The following is a 20347-nucleotide window of genomic DNA, read 5'->3' as shown; positions in this document are numbered from 1 at the left end:
GAATAATAATGTATTATATAGTTTATTTTCATTGATATATAATAACAATATTGAAAGTATTTAATTATAATTAATTATACCTTTTAGAACAGCTGATACAATTTACAGAACTTCAAGTTATAAATGTTCTTAGAAGTATATGCAGAGGTAAGAATCGCTAAGAGGATTATGAGATATTTTTAAAATTAGAAAATAACTGTATTTTTCATTTTATAAAGATACGTTTTTACCCTTAGCGGATTCTTGTTCCTCCTCCTTCCTTAATATCTTTTTAAAATTACTTAGAGTAATATATATATACATATGTAGTATAGCGATTTCTAAACCTAAACTTAACTCATGATTTACAATTTTAGCCGATAGAAGCGCTGAAGCTAACTCGTGGCTTTAAAGCAGAATGTCGGTTCATCCTAACCAAACTTGAGAATTTCAATTTCAGATTGTAACTCAGCTCATCTACAATGAATATTATTATAGTGGGATAACAAAATGTAAACACTTATACCATTTGTCTAATTTTTATTTTTAAAATATAAATACTGGTGTGTCTATATTGTTTACTATTATCAGTTTTTGAAATATTGATAAAAATGTAGCAATAGGAATTTATATCACTCTATTAAAAAAAAAGATAGAAAATTTCAATACGACTAACAAATTAAACTTCGAAGTTACTATAACAAGGTATGTTCTATATATAAATTGTTATATTAACACTTAAGCATCACTCGTCATTCTTGTCAAATATTCAATTTGAACAAATTATTGACTTGAAATATAACATTTATATGATCTGGGCACACACGCACACACGCATACATTCACACATACACACACACACACGTACATTTTCTATAGATTTTACAACAGTGCTTCAAGAAAGATATTAAACTGAAATAATATTATAAAATAAATCGAATCTGATATAGTTATCCACAATTAAATTATTAACTTGATGATAATGAGCTCATTTTCTATGCGGACTCGAGCAATAGAATCATCAGAAGATTTCATCATATTCATTCAAGGATTATATCAAAAATTTTTCCGAACACTAGATTTGAAAAAATGTGATGATAAAAATGTAATCTTATAATATTACTACTATTGTCATAAGTATCTAAAAATTCTTATTAACAAACTGAAGGGACGAAAAATTGTTATTTCGATTGTTTATGAATTATTTTTACGTTTTATTATTAAAAATAAAAAAAATACTGATAGATATTCGAATTATGTTTTGGAAAATTATTCTAATTTTTAAATTTTGTATGGATGAAACTTTAGGGTAAATATGTGTGTGTATATTTGTGTATGTGTGTGTAAATTTTTGACCGGATATTCGTAAATTCCTGTGTTAGTGCAGAATATAGGGCTATATTTTCCATTATTTTTTCATATGACAACAAAACAAATAATAATCGTTTTTTTAATGAAATTATCATTTTAAATACCTTTATAATTTTCATAAATATTAATATTAATGAAAAAATAAATTAATGGTCTTGTGATGTTCGTATCACTTAGAAATAATAATAATTCGAATTCTCGTATCTAGCTAATGAGTAAGAATTTGTTTCCAATAATTTTACTTTAGTTGTCAATAAAATAGATAGATAAATCAAATGTATTCTAACAATAAAATCAAATATATATAAATAAGTACAATGTTTCAAGGAAAGTCAGACTCATGCGCTCACCTTGCAAGGCTAGAAGTGAATGCTAGCCTGTGCAAAGGTGGGCCTATTTATACACAGATTTTCCCGCTTATTTTTGCAGGAGAGATGTCATCGAAAATTCGAGATACATTCGCGAATTTTGAGAAATGAGTTTTCTTAATTTACAAGTAAATAACCATTAATATTAAGCTTTTAACACATGTAAACTTTACAGAATTTGTTCTTTGTTGATTTTATACAATATACAATTATCGCCAATAGTGTCGTCAAAAGTTATTAACTAATAAAGTTAATTAACGTGATATTACAATATTTACAATAGAAAATTATTAAATTTTGATATAACTTTATAGTTGATTTAATTTAGAGGTATTTTCCAAAAATGTATATTTAAATTAGTTAATAACATTTGAATTATAACTAATTTTTCATATTTGTAACGGTTTTTCCTAATCTTATAATACGATTATTAGATTATTTATTTAAGATTCCTAAATTATAAAGCTATCATTTTCAAGTATAAAATTAATACTTTCGTTCTATATACAGCTTATTGTTTAAATAAATTATTAATTGTTTATTTACTAGTAACAGTTATTATTCAGCTGTTATTAATGAAACCAATTCTTACTCATGTTCTATACTTATTCACTTTGCATATTTACATTTTTCTAATAATTCATATTGTTAGCGTAATAAATAAATCAATTTTGCATATTAAAATTCATTATTATTTCATAATTAAATGCAATTTGTGTTATTATATTCTGAATCTACGTACTTAAATTTATATAATAAATACTTTGTTATATTAAAATTATCTCTAATTAACATATTTTTCTTAATATCCAAAATCATTATATCTATATCTATTACTTTGTGACGTCACGCTGTTTATTTTGATTCGACTCTTATTTGTATACAATCGCGTAAACAGTGAGGTAGCGCCGCTTGATGTATTGATTTGAATAAACAGATAAATACGTTAGACTAGTTGCAGTAATTCAGTGATGTAATAAACTAGCTCATAGATAGGACCATTACAATCTTAGAGAGACTTTAACCAGGGACATCTTACTCTCTAGGACATTCAACTGGATCGAAAATCCAATCATTTTAAGTCTATTTCTGAATCGCAAAAATGACAATTTAACTTCATTAAAGTTGAATCGATCTGCATCCCCTTTAATATTTTTCTATCCTGACATTAATTATTATAATATGTAAAATTAATTTTAGAATAAAAATATTAAACTGGATTGAGATTCATTCTACTTGTCCTAGTTTTAGCACGGTAACCGCCCTATTACTGTAGGTGCTTATATAAATTATTATCAAATACAATGAAATAGAGAATATCGAAATAAACATTTTAAAATATTCAAAACCTACATTAGACCTGATTTATCTTTCAATAGTTGTGCTAAAAAACGATAGTCTATCGGTGAAAGTGACCTTTAATGTAGCTACAAAGTGGCAAGAAATGAGACATCATTAGATTAATCCGAATGACTTTGTTGATCAACTAAGATTACTCATAGCCAAACGAGCAGTTGGTAATCCTAATCAATGTTAATAAAATTCACTTAATCATTGAAGAATTAGGTGAAGCAGGCTATGTGTGTGTGTGTGTGTGTGTGTGTGTGTAAAACGTGTTAATTATCTATATATTAAAATGAGTATCAACTCTGCTAAAAGTGAAGGATAGAAAATGATTGAAAATATACCTTTAATTTTCAATTCTCGATCTGAATCCTTAAAAAATCGATTGAATTCATTTCAAACACAATGATTGAAAGTGATTAATTAAAATTAATCAGATCAGTTAAAATTTAAATGGATTAAATCGAATAATATCGAATACTTTTTAATTAAAAATATTTGCATTCAATGTATTCCATTCTATAAGTTTTCCCTGCTAAAAAAGTTCCATTCATTCCTATTCGGGATCATTCATATTCAATGGTAATCAATGAACTGAATGGTTCAATGTTCCGATGACGATTGAAACTGAATGATTTTCAATAATACTTCATGGTAAGCATAACTAATAGTAAAACTTACCATTAAATTTAATAGAATTCAATCTTTCTGAATAATACTTTGTATAGGAATGGTTTCAATGATAATCTATCCAATTGCATTGAATGAATATCAATCACAGTTCAATAAAATAATTAATCAATGATTTTTTATTGTATATCTTTCTATGAATTTTAATAATTTTTCGATACAATAATTGTCCAATCATATTTTATTGAATCATATTATATGGATATTAATTTTTATCCAATTACACGGTTGGTCAATAATATTTTATAGAATGGTTTTCCATATATGCCAATATGAGCAAAAGCAATACTGTAACTTTAGCAATATTTCATTCAATAGTTTTTTTTTTAATCTTAATGATTGGTCAATATAAAAATAACCCAATCGCATTCAATGAGGTATAGTATTCTATAATTTCTTATGAAAGGCAAACAAAAAAATTTCAAATATTTTCAATTGAATATTTTTTAATGAAATCTAATGATTGGTAAATGCAAGTAAAACTCAATCGTATTCTATTGAGAAGTTGTTTGTATAGTTTTGAATAATCCTTCATTCTACAAACTTATCAAATATAATTTTATTCTATAATTTTTCATTAGATGATGAAAGAAAAAATTTCCATAATTGAATGATTTTTTATAAATTTGAATAGTTGTTCGATACTATAATTGAAGAATCGTATCTTATGCTTTGGATATTATAATTTTATATAGGTCATGAATGAAAAAACTCCGTATATGATTTGATTGAATAGACTTTTATCAATTTTAATAGTTTTTAAGTAAAAACATATTCGAATATAATTTTTAATGGGTATTCGATTTTTTTTCAATTGTAAATAAATGGTTTTTTATGTACATCAACAAATTACAAAAATTGACATGAACATTATTATTGGATTTCAAATGAATTGGGCATTTTGCATAAATATCTAGCATTTCTAACGTCTACCAAAATTATTTTGCAATCTATTTCACCAATGGGTTTGATGAGATCAATCTCGTTTTCGCTTTGAATTTTTCGGATATGAGTCACTCCTTCAAATGGATATTCTGGAAATACGTTGTACGTTTGTACAACAATGTATGAATCGTCGTCATGTTCGAGAATTTTTGTTATTCTAGCGTATTGTCCACTAGTAAGTCTAACGACAGTATCATCAGTTTTCTTCGCTCGGTTGTATTCTTCACTGTGATATACAGTGCTTTTATAAATACACTTTTTGTAAACCATGCACCAATCCTTAACTATGCAATAACAAACCATTTATACTTATTCAATGGGATTAATTTCTGCTATTGCATAATATTGGATTAATGTGATTTTCACATTAAAAACTATCGAAAATTATTCAACGTCAGAAAAAAAGTTGATTCTGCGATAACAAACCATTAATCCCCATTCAATTAGATTGATATTTTCTACTGGATATTATTGAGTTGTTACGACTTTCGTATTCAAAACTATTGAAAATTATTCAACGATACGAGACTTGAATGTTGCAATAACAAACCATTGATATCAATTCAATCAAATTGATTATCGCATTCGAATGGTTTCAAATCTTCGATTTGACCACGAATTTTACCATTGAAATCGATTGGGTAACATACATGAGAAATTTCATTGAATCCTATTGAAAACCATTACTTTAATAGTATATTTTTCTATTGATAATGATTAATCTCGATTAGGAATCAATAGTAATCTATATTATTGGAACCAATAGTATTTAATATCTTGACATTTCTTGTTGGATGAGGAATCATATTCAATGGTCATTTGGAGTGTTCAGATCGAAGATTGAAAACCATTCAGAAATTCTTCAATGGTTTTCAATGGAACTTTTATAGCAGGGTTAACATATTCGATCCTGATATCCTAATTTAATAATTTCTCATCATTTATTGGAAAATAGAATGAACCTTAATAATCTTTAATCTTTTGTAATCAAATGATTGATTTTTTATCAAGACGTTAATTGAGGTTCGACCTCATGTAATAAAACGGAATTCTAATCACAATTAATACCACAATTTTGGATTAATCTTATTCTGTTCAATAAATTTTAATATATCGAGACGTTCATTGAATATCGATTTGCACATAAAACTAACACATGACATTCATAGGCTCCCCATGAGTTGTATTTTTAAAAAATCAGGTAAACCCAAGGCTGCTGAAGTAAAACATTGGCTATTGGTTTATAATTTACTTTGTTTAAACAATGTTTTAGAAGATGCATTTAAAGCATTATAGTCTACTAATAACCAGTGCATTTACTTCGCTAAAGCCTGAACAAACTAACGAGAAACTTACAAAATATGATAATGATCTTTTAATTCGAAGTTGATTATCAGAAGCACTATGGTGAACAAAAATTGACATCTAATCATAATGCTCTTAGGCATATTGTCAGTTCTACAAGAAAAAAGGGTCTTTGTGCTACGATTCAGCATTTCCTTTTAAAAGCAATATCTATACATTAAAACCTTAAGTGAATGGTCCAAAGGGGATGGACAGAGAGATGTTAAGAAAACTACTACAGAATTTAATATTCAAAACAGACAATACTAAGAAAATTTGTTCATCAGATAAAACCATAAATTATTGCTCTAACTTATTTAACTTAATAAAATTTAGTTTATAGTTCTACCATGGACAAGATACTATTTATTGCAGTAAGAGTGCGCGTTGAAAAATATAGTCGGCCTTAGCTTACAACAGCTGTATTATATAAAAATACTCTGTACCACAGTGAAAAGTACGATCAGGAGAAGAAAACTAATGATTTTGTAATATAGTTAACTTCAGGAGAGTTCGCGAAAATAGTTTATATAATCGAACATGCTTCGAACACGTATATTTAAATACATATTTCTAGCGTATATCCCGAAGATCCTTTCCCAGGAGTTCAGCATATCAAGCTCATTGAATCTGAACATTATAAAAAAATTATTAGACGCTTTAGCGATATAGACTGTAAAGTTGTATTAGTAAGTTCTCGAAGTCGGAGTATTTATATAAGTTTCCTGCTGAAAAAAATTCATTGGTTCCTATTAAGAATGATTTATATTGAATGGTAATCAATTGAGTTCTATGGAATGAATGCATCAATGTTTAAGTGGCGATTGAAAATGAATCATTTTCAATGGTAATTAATGGCATTAGTAATGAAAAGTAAGAATTCCGATTAATTTCAATCGTAATAAATCATTATAAACAATACTTTTAATAAAAATCAATTCAATGATATTTTATTGAATCGCATTTAATGAGTTTCAAAAGACTTATGTCAAAAAATTCCCCAATTGTACTTAATCGATCAGTTTTCTATAGATTTCAATGTATGCTGAAAGGGTACTGTAACCAATTGTACCTAATGGAACCATATTCTATACATACTAATGATCGTTTAAAAAATAATTTCGGAATTAGATTCAACTGAAAAGTTTTCAATAGGTTTCAATGTATAATGAATGGCTACTATATCTAATCATACTTAATGTAACTATATTCTATAAATTCTAACGATTATTTGAAAAATAAATACTCAATTGGCCTCAATCTAACAAATTTCAATCGGTTTCAATGTATGATGAACGGCTGATACATGTAGTCGTATTCAATGTTATGATTTTTATACATTTAATGATAGTTTCATTAAGAATCAATTCTCAATTGTACTCAATGGAATAGTTTCATGTCGATTCCAATGTACGGCAAATGGGTGCTGTATAGATTTTTTTAGTTTTAGTATATTTCATACATTCTAATAATTGTTTTAAAAATAATTTTCTCGTTGAATTTATTTGAATGGTTTTTTCATATAATTCAATAAAGAACAATTGTAGAGAATAAACAATCATAATGATGGAATGAATTTATTCTTTACGAATCTCAATATTCTACTTACGGTATACCAGTTAGAAAAGTTGCATCATTTGAATATAATCAATAATGATTACATAGTAGTAAAATATATTGTTAAATACTTTTGCAATTGATTCAAGCTTGGCAATGAGTACAGAACTGTTAAGTACCATAGAATCTCGTTCATTCCAATAATCATCAAATATTCAAAGTTATTAAAAATTATTCAACGATAAAAATCTATTGATTAAAATGACTCATTTACCACTGAATATTGTTACCATTCATTTCTATGGTCGAATAAACTTCAATCCTCAATCTTGTTCGTAAAAATTACGGTTAATGACAAATCAGTATGAAAGAGATATCGATATCATAACATCCTATTAAGAATGTTACCGAGAATGGTATAATACCCAATTAAAAACAATTAAACATAAAAATTTTGAATAGAAATCAGTGGTAACGTATCGTTTCACACCTAATAATTTTCAATAGATTCCAATAATACAGTATCTCCTCGTTTAATTCCGAACGATTTCAATGGTTATTTTGACAAACAAAATCGAGGATTGAAATACATTGACTTTTTGGAGGATTGTCCAACAACTCCGAGATTCAATAATTTTTTTTCTAATTGTAAATATATTATTTGAGCATCCAAATATGCAATAGAAAAAGACATATTTTATGAAATAATTTGTATGTATCAAACACTGTAAATAAATACATGTGAATATGTAAATAAATACATTTGATGAAAATCTAGCTTGATTTTAAGGTATAAATTAACACACAGTTTTCTCAGTTACATAAAAAAGAATATCGAAACCATAAACTAATATTTACTTGAAGAAAAAACTTTCATCAACTATTTCATTTTGACTGCAATAAATTGATGTAAACACTTCACAAAAGAACACTTTTATGTTTTTATAGAAATATCATAAGAATATGAAGATGTATTATTAAAAAGTATTGATAATTGTCCAATTAAATATATTAAATATTGTATTTTATTGGAAAGCATTGAAAAGTATTGAAAATTATTCGATTAAATATTATTGAAGTTGTTTGACCATGTGGTTATTAAAATATATTAATAATTATTCATTTAAATATGATTAAATATGTTGTTTTAATGAAAAATTTTGAAAACCATTGACAATTATTCAATTAAATGTGATTGAAAATGATTTTATATTATTGAGCAACCGAGCGGTTATTAAAATGCATTGATAATTATTCCTTTAAATGTGATTAAATATTATGTTTTATTGAAAAATATCGAAAGGTATTGAAAATCATTCGGTTTAATGTTAATGAAGTTGATGTATAGAAATTTATTAGGATGTATTGATAATTATTCAATTATATGTGATTGAATGCTGTGTTTTATTGGAAAATATTGAAAGTTATTAAAACAATTAAGTCATTTGACTGGCACAAAGCTAAGATATTGGAATACGAAATAAATAATAAGAAACACACAAGAAAAAATTTGTAATCATCTATAATAAACAAATTAAGTTTTTCGGTTTTTTTATAGATACTACCCCTCGGAGGGGGGGGGGGGTGTAAACCACCCCTAACACAAAATAACTATAAGTATACTTTAATCCATAATATTTTGTAGAAGGTTTGTATATAGGAGTTTTCGAGATCGCTCTTTACAAATCTGATAACAGATTTTGAAAAGTCAAAATGACGGAAAACATGAAAATTCTGTGTGTGAAGCAGTTTTATAATTTCCGTAGAAATTGTTATCAGAATGTTATTGAAATTCCTTTATTGTAAATTTAACTTATAATATATTTTTGTTTATAATATTAGAGTATAATAAGAATAATCTGCAATCTTTTATCTTTTGCCATAGTGCATTTTTTGTATTGAGCATAAAATATATTATTTTACGAAGTTTTTACAATAATGGTAGTCCTCATAAAAGTGTTTAAAGCACAATGCTTTTTTGCACCAACCACATCGTACAATCGCAATATTTGTGCACCCTTCTATTTCATAATGTGTTGCACAAGACTTTCCAAAACTGAAATCTGTAGGATTATCAAATTTATCTGGTTTTTCATTGACGTAACCGCTGTTATACCAGGAATATTTAAGCAAATCTATATATCTCATTAAAGACAGTTGGTTGTGAACCAATGAGTGAAGTTTAATTATATTATTTCTCACGTGTAAATTCATATCATGATCCATTAACATTACATTATCAGAAACTGTTCGGACAAAGTTTTTCCAAATATGGAATCCATAGACATCAAGTGGTTGTATTTTTCCTGTGGTTCCAGTTGGAATTTTTTTTATGTTGATAATTTTATTTTGTGGCATCGTTTCTTCTATAACTTTGTCACAATGACCACTCCAAGAATCAGGTAATAATTTTAAGTGATGGCCTACATGGGGATAAAATATTGTTTCTAACACGATTTTGAAGTGATCTGCAATTAAACGACTTACTAATTAACTGATCAACGATATTACAATGTAAAAATTGTTAGTAGTTCCCTTACTTGTTGTTAATTTTATAATCTTTGATTGAAACATAAAACGAGATGTTCTTTGTTACATACAAAATGATTGAATAAAATATCGGTAATATGTCTATACTCGTATCTACGGTAAAGTATAGGCCTTCGGCCTGTCTGGAGGTTAGGGGTTTGGAGTCGTTTGGTTAAAAAGCACAACCTATTTGTTGTTTAGGGGTTTAGGGCTTAACCTGTTAACCGAGCGGGACGTATAAATACGTCAAAAGTAAACAATATCGGGTACGGGTAGGACATATGAATACGTCCTCGATATTTATATTGCGCCCTGGAACGGGCGGGACGTATATTTTACTACTACTATAGTAGATAAGCAATGTATGTTCTGGGACACAAAGGAGCCGACAAAGGATGCCGCCAATGTATAAGGATACGTGTATGTTCTGGGACACAAAGGAGCCGCCCGATGAAGGTGTGAAGGTAGTGACACCTTTTAATTAATGGTCAGACCCCATGGTGAGTGCCTAAAAGGGATTTGATGTACCTTTGACACCTTCCGCGTGCCAGTAGGCCCCATGCTGAGTGTTAAGGGGCATTTGATGTTGGTTTGACTCCTCGCGCGCACCGCCAATGTATAAGGATACGTGTATGTTCTGGGACAGAAAGGAGCCGCCCGATGAAGGTGTGAAGGTAGTGACACCTTTTAATCGAGATAAGGTGAGACCCCATGACGAGTGTTGCATTTGATGTTCGTTCGACAACTCCCGCGTGCCAGTGGGCCCTTCGAGGGGGCCAGCCCGCCCCACCCCCGATAGTAGGACGCTTCACCCACCCACCCACCAACCCACCCACAGAGGTTGTTAAGGTAGGATGCTGTAGAAGTCGGTAGGGTGTTTGGTAAACTATATGCTTATGCTGGCTGAGTGAAGGACCCTCGGAGAGGGGGTAGCGTCTCTAGCTTGCTAGACGCGTACGCCGTATAGTGAGGATGCTGTTTTCACTCTCTCTCTCTCTCTCTCTCTCTCTCTCTCTCTCTCTCTCTCTCTCTATCCCTCTCTCTCACTCTCCTTCGATAGTAGGGCGCTTCACCCACTCTCCCACCCACCCACAGAGGTTGTTAAGGTAGGATGCTGTAGAAGTCGGTAATAGTGCGGATGCTGTTTTCTCTCTCTCTCTCTCTCTCGCTCTCCTTCGATAGTAGGGTGCTTATACTAGCTGAGTGTGGACCCTTGGAGAGGGGGTAGCGTCTCTAGCTTGCTAGGCGCGTACGCCGTATAGTGAGGATGCTGTTCTCTCTCTCTCTCTCTCTCTCTCTCTCTCGCTATCCCACTCTCTCACTCTCCTTCGATAGTAGGGCGCTTATGCTGGCTGAGTGTGGGCCCTCGGAGAGGGGGTAGCGTCTCTAGCTTGCTAGACGCGTACGTCGTATAGTGTGGATGCCGTTCTCTCTCTCTCTCTCGCTCTCCTTCGATAGTAGGGCGCTTAGTAAGCTTATGCTAGCTGAGTGTGGGCCCTCGGAGAGGGGGTAGCGTCTCTAGCTTGCTAGACGCAGCCACCACCCACCCACCCACCTCCTACCTTTTGTCTGACTACTCCCTTTTCAACCTACAGCGCCGAAACCGTTGCTTTCAGAGCCACCATAGTGCTTAAAAGCCGTGCTCGATGGGAAAAGAGCGCAGTCTTTCGAGACAGCCCGCTTCACTAGCTTTCTTAGCAGTGACAAGCAGTAGTAGTAGTAGTAGTAGTAGTAGTAGTAGTAGTACTAGTAGTAGTAGTAGTATTACTAGTTGACCTACGTGCATTTTCATTACAATGGCTTCTATTGCTTATTTTGAAAATACAGTACGCGATTTATGGAAAGCCTATTACAACTCAGACGCTAATAAGGATGATTTTATTAGATGGAAAAATATAATAATTACCGCTTTGCATTCTCTTGAAGAATATATGTTACGGCCTAACTTAAGTAGAGCAATACGGCAGAGATGTCAAACATGCGCTACTCATTTAAATTCAATCGAAATTAATTTAAATAATTCCATAAAAGTCGGAGGAAATGTTAATTCATTACGAGTCATTCCAAACCAAATTGAAGGGGATGGAGTTATTTGGCGAGAAATAAATTAAGCATTTGAAAAACGTATCATTACTGCATTCATAGCCAATCAAGAACATAGAGATATAAAGTCATTCTTAAAAGCAGCAAATAAATTATTACAACTACAAATACCAAAATATCTTTCAATTCATAATGCTCGAAAAATAAATATAGGAATGTCAGCTTAATTTACCGTAATAAAAGATAATGTAGAGGACATTCAAGTAAAGTATTTCAACACCGAAAATGTTTCTATTTATAAAACGACAGATCTTAAATTATGGTTTACAGAAAATATTGAAGATGTTATACTTAAAAATTTAGAAGAATTTCAAGAAAAAGATTCCGATTGGACATTAAAAACTATCATCGGTATTACTGTTAATATAAATAAATTTAATCCTTTCAAACCTGGCTCATATATTCAACTACCAAAACAAATAGCAGATAAAAAAGCAATTATCAACGTTCAAAATACAGATAATGAATGTTTTAAATGGGCTGTGCTTGCCTGTCTTCATCCAGCTAGATTTCATAGCGAAAGAGTTCAAAATTATATACCCTTTGCGAATGAATTGAAATTCGATGATATAAACTTTCCTGTTGAGGTAAAGAATATTCCTAAATTTGAAAAATTAAATAGTATTTCAATAAATCTATACATACTAAAAAAATACGGTTTGAAATTCGAAGTCTCACCATATTATATATCAACTTTAAAACAAGATAAGCATGTAAATCTTTTGTTACTACAAAGCGATTATATTGATGAGAATGAAACAGAAAAATCTAATAGATCAAATAACAGTGATAATTTCAAATTAAAATTCCACTATGCATGGATTAAAAACTTATCTGCTCTTGTTAGAAGTCAAGTAACGAAACATACTGCACAAATTTATCTCTGTGAACGCTGTCTCCACTATTTTAATAATAAAGAAAAATTGAATATTCATGAGACTGATTGTTCAAAATTAAATAAATATAGAGTTAATCTACCTAATTTTCCTCTTCTGAAATTTAATCATTATGATCGAAAAGAAATGGTTCCGTTTATTATCTATGCTGATTTAGAGTGCTTATTGAAACCAGTAAATAACGGACGATCCTTCCAAGACCATGAAGCCTTTAGTGTGGGGCTTTATATAAAATGTAGTTATGATGATTCCAAATCAGTCTTTAAGATGTATAGAAAAAAACTGAATGAAGAACAATCACCCGCACAATGGATTATCAAACAATTTCAGATTTTGTTAGATGAAATGAATCAAATATATAAGAATGCAATAGAAATGAATCTTTCATGGCGTAATCAAATGGATTTCAAGATGAGCAAAATGTGTCATATTTGTAGAAAATATTTTCAACCTGATGAAACAAGAGTCAGAGATCATTGTCATTTGACGGGTCGATTTAGAGGTGCTGCTCACGCATCCTGTAATTTAAATTATAAGAATCCTTATTTTATACCAGTTGTCTTCCATAACCTTACTGGATATGATTCTCATTTTATAATAAAAGAAATAGCTACTAGCTCTGATCTTGAGGGAAATGTGACTGTTTTAGCTGAAAACAAGGAAAGATATATAGCTTTCACAAAACATGTGGACGGTAGTACTATAAATTTTCGATTTATTGATTCGTTTCGTTTTATGCCATCATCTCTCGAAAAACTGTCTTCATACTTAACCAAACTAAATATCGTAGAGCATGAATTCAAGATAGATAAATATACAAAAACACAAATAGAATTATTCAAGAGAAAAGGCGTTTTTCCATATGAGTATGTTAACAGTTTTGAAAGATTAAAACAGACTCAATTACCACCTATCGAAGATTTTCATAGTCAATTGATAGATAGCAACATCTCTGAAGCTGACTATGAGCATGCTCAAAAAGTGTGGAATGCATTTGACATCATTGATTTAGGACAGTATTCTGATTTATATTTAAAAACTGACGTATTACTCTTGGCCGATATTTTTGAAAATTTTCGTAAAACGTGTATGGACGCGTATCAACTCGACCCGGCACACTATTATACTACTCCTGGATTAACATGGGATGCTATGTTAAAGTGTACAAAAATTGAGCTAGAACTTTTAACCGATATAGACATGGTTTTATTCATCCAAAAAGGCATTCGAGGAGATATTAGTCAATGCTGTAATAGATACTCAAAAGCTAATAATCGATATATGGGCTCAGAATATAATGAAAAAGAACCTAGCAAGACTTTTATGTACTTTGACGTTAACAATTTATATGGATGGGCAATGACGCAATCATTACCATATAAAAATTTTAAGTGGGTCTCTAACATCGATGAGCCTCATTTTTTCAATGTTTCCGATAACAATGAGGTTGGATATATTTTAGAAGTTGATCTAGAGTATCCAAAAGAACTACACGACGAACATAAGGACCTTCCACTTTGTCCTGAACACAACACACCACCTGGGTCAAGACAAAAAAAACTTTTAACAACACTGTATGATAAAGAACGATATGTCATTCATTATAGAGCGCTAAAGCAGGCTATTAAATACGGACTCAAAATAAAACAAATACACAGAGCACTTCAGTTTAATCAAAAGCCTTGGCTTAAAACTTATGTATATTTGAATACAGAAAAAAGAAAACAAGCTAGAAATGAATTTGAAAAGTTATTCTATAAACTCATGATTAATGCAGTATACGGAAAGACTATGGAGGATGAAAGGAAACGAAAAGACGTTAAATTAATTAGTACATGGAGTGGTAGATATGGAGCAGAAGCACGGATCGCGCAACCCAACTTTCATAGTAGTTCAATCTTTGATGAAAATTTAGTAGCAATACAGTTATCATGGACGTCTATTAGTATTAAAAAACCAATATATATTGGACTTTGTGTGCTAGATCTCTCAAAAACATTAGTATATGACTTCCACTATGGCTACATAAAAGAAAGACTACCTCATAAAGCAAAATTACTTTATACTGATACAGATAGCCTCGTATATGAATTTAAAGATGTTGATATATATGAAATAATGAAAGAAGATATCAATAAATTTGATACATCAGATTACTCAGAAAATAATCAGTTTAATATGCCGTTAGTTAATAAAAAGGTTCTCGGTATTATGAAAGATGAATGCAATGGTAATATTATGAGAGAATTCATTGGACTTCGAAGTAAAATGTATAGTATACTAATAGAAAACCATCAAGCAATAAAGAAAGCAAAAGGCGTAAAAACACATACTGTCATAAAAACAATAGATCATGAAGATTTTCGAAACTGTTTATTGGATTTAGAAATTATTAGGCGTGAGCAATGTAATATACGAAGTGTATTACATCAAGTAAGAACAGAAAGAGTGCAGAAAGTAGCACTAAGTCCATATGATGATAAATGTATATTCGATAAAAATCCTGATACACTTCTATGGGGTCATTACAAAACTATTGAAACGTCAAAGTTTAAAATCAAGAGTGCGGAAGAACGCAGGAAAAGAAAGATCATAGAAATGGAAGAAAATCCTCAAGAAAGTTGTAAGCTTCCTCTAACCTCCGACAGAAGTCTCTCAGAACAGAGTAGTATGAAAGAAAGTTGTAAGCTTCCTCTAACCTCCGACAGAAGTCTCTCAGAACAGAGTAGTATGAAAGAAAGTTGTAAGCTTCTTCCAACCTCCGACAGAAGTCGCTCAGAACAGAGTAGTAATAGTGGGGAGGAAGAAGGCTCAGTTAGGAAAAGACTAAGGATAGAATAGTGAGAGAGTGGGGACAACGGTAGAGTGGGGGACAATGGCAAACATGGCGACTGAAGTCTGAGGAGTATGGGCAATGGAATCATGAGAAATTACTCAAGTGGGGATAAGGCGAAAAGAGAGGGAAATTACGGCGGCTCGAGTTCTCCGAGAGGGGACGCATGGTACAAAACGGAGAACACACCTCAGTCCGTCGCAGTTATTCAGCAGTAGGTTGAAGCAACAGCAGTAGTCTCTCTTCCTAGTTCTCCTATTAGACTTTTAGATTTTCTCTTAAAAGTAAGTTTCTTGTATACTAGTAGCTCTCTAACTATATATCCTAGTAGTATTAATTATTGATTGATTTTTTGTTATTGTAGAATGGACTTTTCATCAATTAATAGAATAGCCAAATCAGCATTTTTACCAAGAAAAACAATGACACAATTAGAGAATAACTGTACCTACATGATAACGAGATTAAGATGGCTTAATACTCGTTGTGGATTTAGTGTAGTGATAACAGTAGACGATGAATTTGAAGTATTTTTACCTAAGCGAGTAAGCTTAGCATTAGAAAAAGATGAAGATATGCTGAAAAAATTATTCGAGACCGTGGAAAGAAAGGAGTTGTTTATTTACCATCGAGAAGGCTCGAATTTTGAATTTAAAAATTAATCTAGCATAATATGTAAATGTATAAATAGTAAATAAATTTATATTTAAAATTTTAATTATCTCTTTAATCCAAATTTAATTATTCCTTCAAATCCTTTTTTTGGAGAGGTTGAAGTAATTCCTTATGCGTTCTTTCTGCTGAGTTTCGACTTAGTGTAAAGGTCTCATAAGCAATGTTAGTAGTGGAAGCACCTCACAGGTGAGAGCGATGGTTGGGGCTCTCACCATTCCCTAATAAAAAAATAAGAAAGAGGGGGGGGGGGATTTCAGCGGCTCAAAAAGCGAAGTAGTGGGGTTATATTCTAAAATATCGATAAGATGTTAATAGGAATACCATTCTGTTCGAAGTATTGGTAAGAAGAAGAAGTAGTAGTAATAGTAGAAGCTTAGCCATGCCAGCTATAAGAGACAACAGGAGATCTCACTCCTCTTCTAAGCATGTATGGTTTGCGAAGAATGTTAAAATACATCATCTTCCATACGAAGAAAATGACTCTAGAAAAGGTATTTGGGAGTAAATAGCACGAGATCACGAACGTTTCCAAAGACGTATTGCTGAATTGAATAAAGTTATATCACGAGTATTACTCAAGAAACGTATATTGATGATGAATAGAATGCTTGGTCCTATATTAGAAAATCATCACACTATATATATGTTAAATAAAATGGAAATCTAATTTAAAGTAGAGGGAGGCGGTTGTGGCGGCTCGAAAACCAAAATAGTGGGGAAAGGTTTTAAAAGAGCTGTGAGCCTCGAAGAGCTTCATTCTGCCTCAAGAATCGAGTAGTAGCAGTAGTAGCAGTAGTAGCAGCAGTAGTAGCAGTAGTAGCAGCAGTAGTAGCAGCAGCAGCAGCAGCAGCAGCAGCAGCAGCAGCAGCAGCAGCAGCAGCAGCAGCAGTAGCAGCAGCAGCAGCAGCAGCAGCAGCAGTAACAGTACAAACAGCAGTGAGAGCAGTAGTAGTAGAAGTAGTAGTAGAAGTAGTATTAGAAGAAGAATACGTAACATTCTAGATTTCTTTACCTACAGCAAGATGAATTTTGAAATGTTGAATAACATTGGAATGAAGCTTTTCGATATACTTCCTGAAAAAAGTCATTATGAATTGCATGAAGATGAGAATTATCTAATAACATTCATGAGACAAGATGAATCTCGAATTATTCTTGAACTCGATTGTGAGTTCGAAATTGTTCTACCGGACCGAATGTCAAGAGCGATAATTCATCATTTGGATCTTTTTATTTATCTTTCTGATAGAGTACAAAAATATGCATTATTTATTCAATATTATGGATGTAATCGATTTCAATTTAATATTAAGTAAATGTATTTGTATATCTTATTAGTTCTCAATAAAGATTGTATTATATAAATTTATTTTCTGGAGAGGTAAATGAGTCATTAGTGTTTCTATTAAAGCAGGTTTCGACTTGTCTTAATGGACTCACTAGTGTCGAATATAAAAAATGGAAGTACCTCACAGGTAAGAGCGAAGGTTGGGGCTCTTATCCTTAAAATAAAAAAAAAACAATGTAATATTTATAAATGAAAACAATTATTTATTTAAATACAAGCTAGATACATATAAATTTATATTTGTAATTCATTGTTGTATAGTCTCCTTATTTATCCAAAAATTATGAGTATTATCAAAGCCAAGCCATTTTACATAGACTTCATTACCCCGTCTTCTGAGAAATTTTTCTACAAGATTAATATCAGGATACATAGCTTTCTGTAGTTCTTGCTCATAAAAACCTCCAACAATGGGATTTTCTTGATAATCTAGTAGGTGATATGTTACAGGTTTAGTTCTCAAAATACGATGAATAGTAAAAATTTCTGTAGACCAATTAGGCGTATATCCTTTTTCAAAAACGTGTTTAGACTTGCTTACTCGCACTTTATCTCCTACCTGGAATTTCGGTTTTTTGAAAAGACGTTGATCGTAAGAGAATCGTGTCAAGACCTGCATTTCATTTTCTTTAGTCACGTCTTTAGGCTTCATATTTATTGTACGGTGTTTTTGATTATTATAAGATTCTATTAAACTGGGGAGAAAGTCAATCCACTTATAATTTCCTATTAAACTGAATTTTTTCCACATAATATTTTTTAGTGTTCGATTGAAACGTTCACAAATTGATGCTTTAAGATTGCTATAAGTAGAATAAAGGTTTATTTTATATTTTTTCATTAAACTTTGAAAATTTGTATTGTAGAACTCTTTGCCTCTATCCACTTGGAGATTTTTAGGAATGCGTCCCTTTTTTAATACAGACTCCATTGCGTTAGTGACATCTGTAGCAGTTTTCTGTTTTACTGGAACTCCCCAAGCATATTTAGAGAACGTATCTATAATAGTTAACAGATAGCGAAAACCTTTATTCTCTCTAGAATAGTTTTGCATCTCAACAAGATCAGCTTGCCACGTCTCATCTATTCCGCGTATATCGACTTTTCGACGAGGATAGTTTCGACGTGCTGGTTTGTGTAACTCATCCACCACTCTTTGATGTTTCATTTTAAAGTTTTTTTTTTTAAATTTTAAACGGTCCAATATTTGTAAAAATGTCTAACGGTCCAATAGTTTTTTCTATCACTTTCTCTTTCTGTTTCTCTTTATGATTACTAATATTATCTTTTTCTAACTTAGCAATAATTACTTGATGCTTTACTAATTCTAATCTTATTGTATGCAATGATTTTGAGAGATCATTTATCATACTCGTAAGCGTAGTAACGTTAGCTATAAAAGTTTTTTGTAACGTTCGTAAGTTTACAGCATCGTTACTCTCCTGAGGATCGGCTATATAACAAATTCTTTTGTTATTCGCGTCGTATTGTCCGTCTTTAGTGATATTATACCCTATACCAGGAGGACCTTGATTACCCTCCTTTTTTTTCAATGTACGTCCAAACACATCAACACTCATTTTATTACTGAGGAATATTTAGAATTGTCTTAATATATATAGCCAGCTTCACGTAATTCTTCAATGATTGAATGAATTTCATTAATATGACTAGGATTACCAGCGGTTTGTTCGGCGATAAGCAATCTCAATCGATCAACGAGCTCGTTTGGATCATCCCAATATACATAATCAAATAATGTTCCTTTTCTTGCTATTTTATAGTTAGGAAAAAGACCTCTTCCATCAATAGTCAATTTTCGCTTCTTAGCACTACCACTTAAAGATAAATTTGGACCAATATACTTTTTGAATTTATTTACATGCTTATTGCTATATTCTCCATTTGTTTCATATCTCTTACGATGAGCGTTAGTGATTTCAAGAATTTTTATATAATTTTCAATATCTGATGAACTGATTAATTTAGAATTAGGTTCTTTACGAAAGAGAAGTTCCATTAATCCAGACGTCTTGCTGAATGCTTTATCATTCACAGTCACATTATCGTTTTGGAAAGAAATTGGAGAATTGCCTATGACATATGTATTTTCATGCAAGCGAACGCCAAATGTCTTGTCTAAATTACTTTTCTGTTGCGGTTCATGCAATAGTCGAATATAGTTTCCTACAATCGAGTCATCCAATAGCTGTTTTTGTTGTTTTGAACTAACATTGTCTAAATTTATTGCGGTTCTATCAAGTGTTGATTCACTAGTCTTACTAAATTCATCTTCATCACCATCATCAGTAATAGACATAGCGGATTCAAATGTAGAATCAAGCGGATGTAATGTTGAATTTAA

General features: G+C 31.0%; 1 protein-coding gene across 2 annotated transcripts in view; it reads left to right on the top strand.

Annotated features, from left to right (window-relative positions):
* Positions 1-491: 491 nt before the first annotated feature.
* LOC131672752 (clarin-2) overlaps positions 492-20347 on the top strand; it is a 476318-nt gene continuing 456462 nt past the window's right edge. For both annotated transcript variants that reach the window (XM_058950304.1, XM_058950226.1), the window contains exon 1: positions 492-684. The gene's annotated coding sequence lies outside the window, so the exon portion shown is untranslated. The remainder of the gene's footprint in view (positions 685-20347) is intronic.

Source organism: Phymastichus coffea, unplaced genomic scaffold (assembly GCF_024137745.1).
Source record: "Phymastichus coffea isolate CEN01 unplaced genomic scaffold, Cenicafe_Pcof_1.1 PCOF00001, whole genome shotgun sequence".
Taxonomy (NCBI): Eukaryota; Metazoa; Arthropoda; class Insecta; order Hymenoptera; family Eulophidae; genus Phymastichus; species Phymastichus coffea.
The sequence above is the reverse complement of the archived record's forward strand: the minus strand, read 5'-3'. Positions and strand labels throughout refer to the sequence as shown.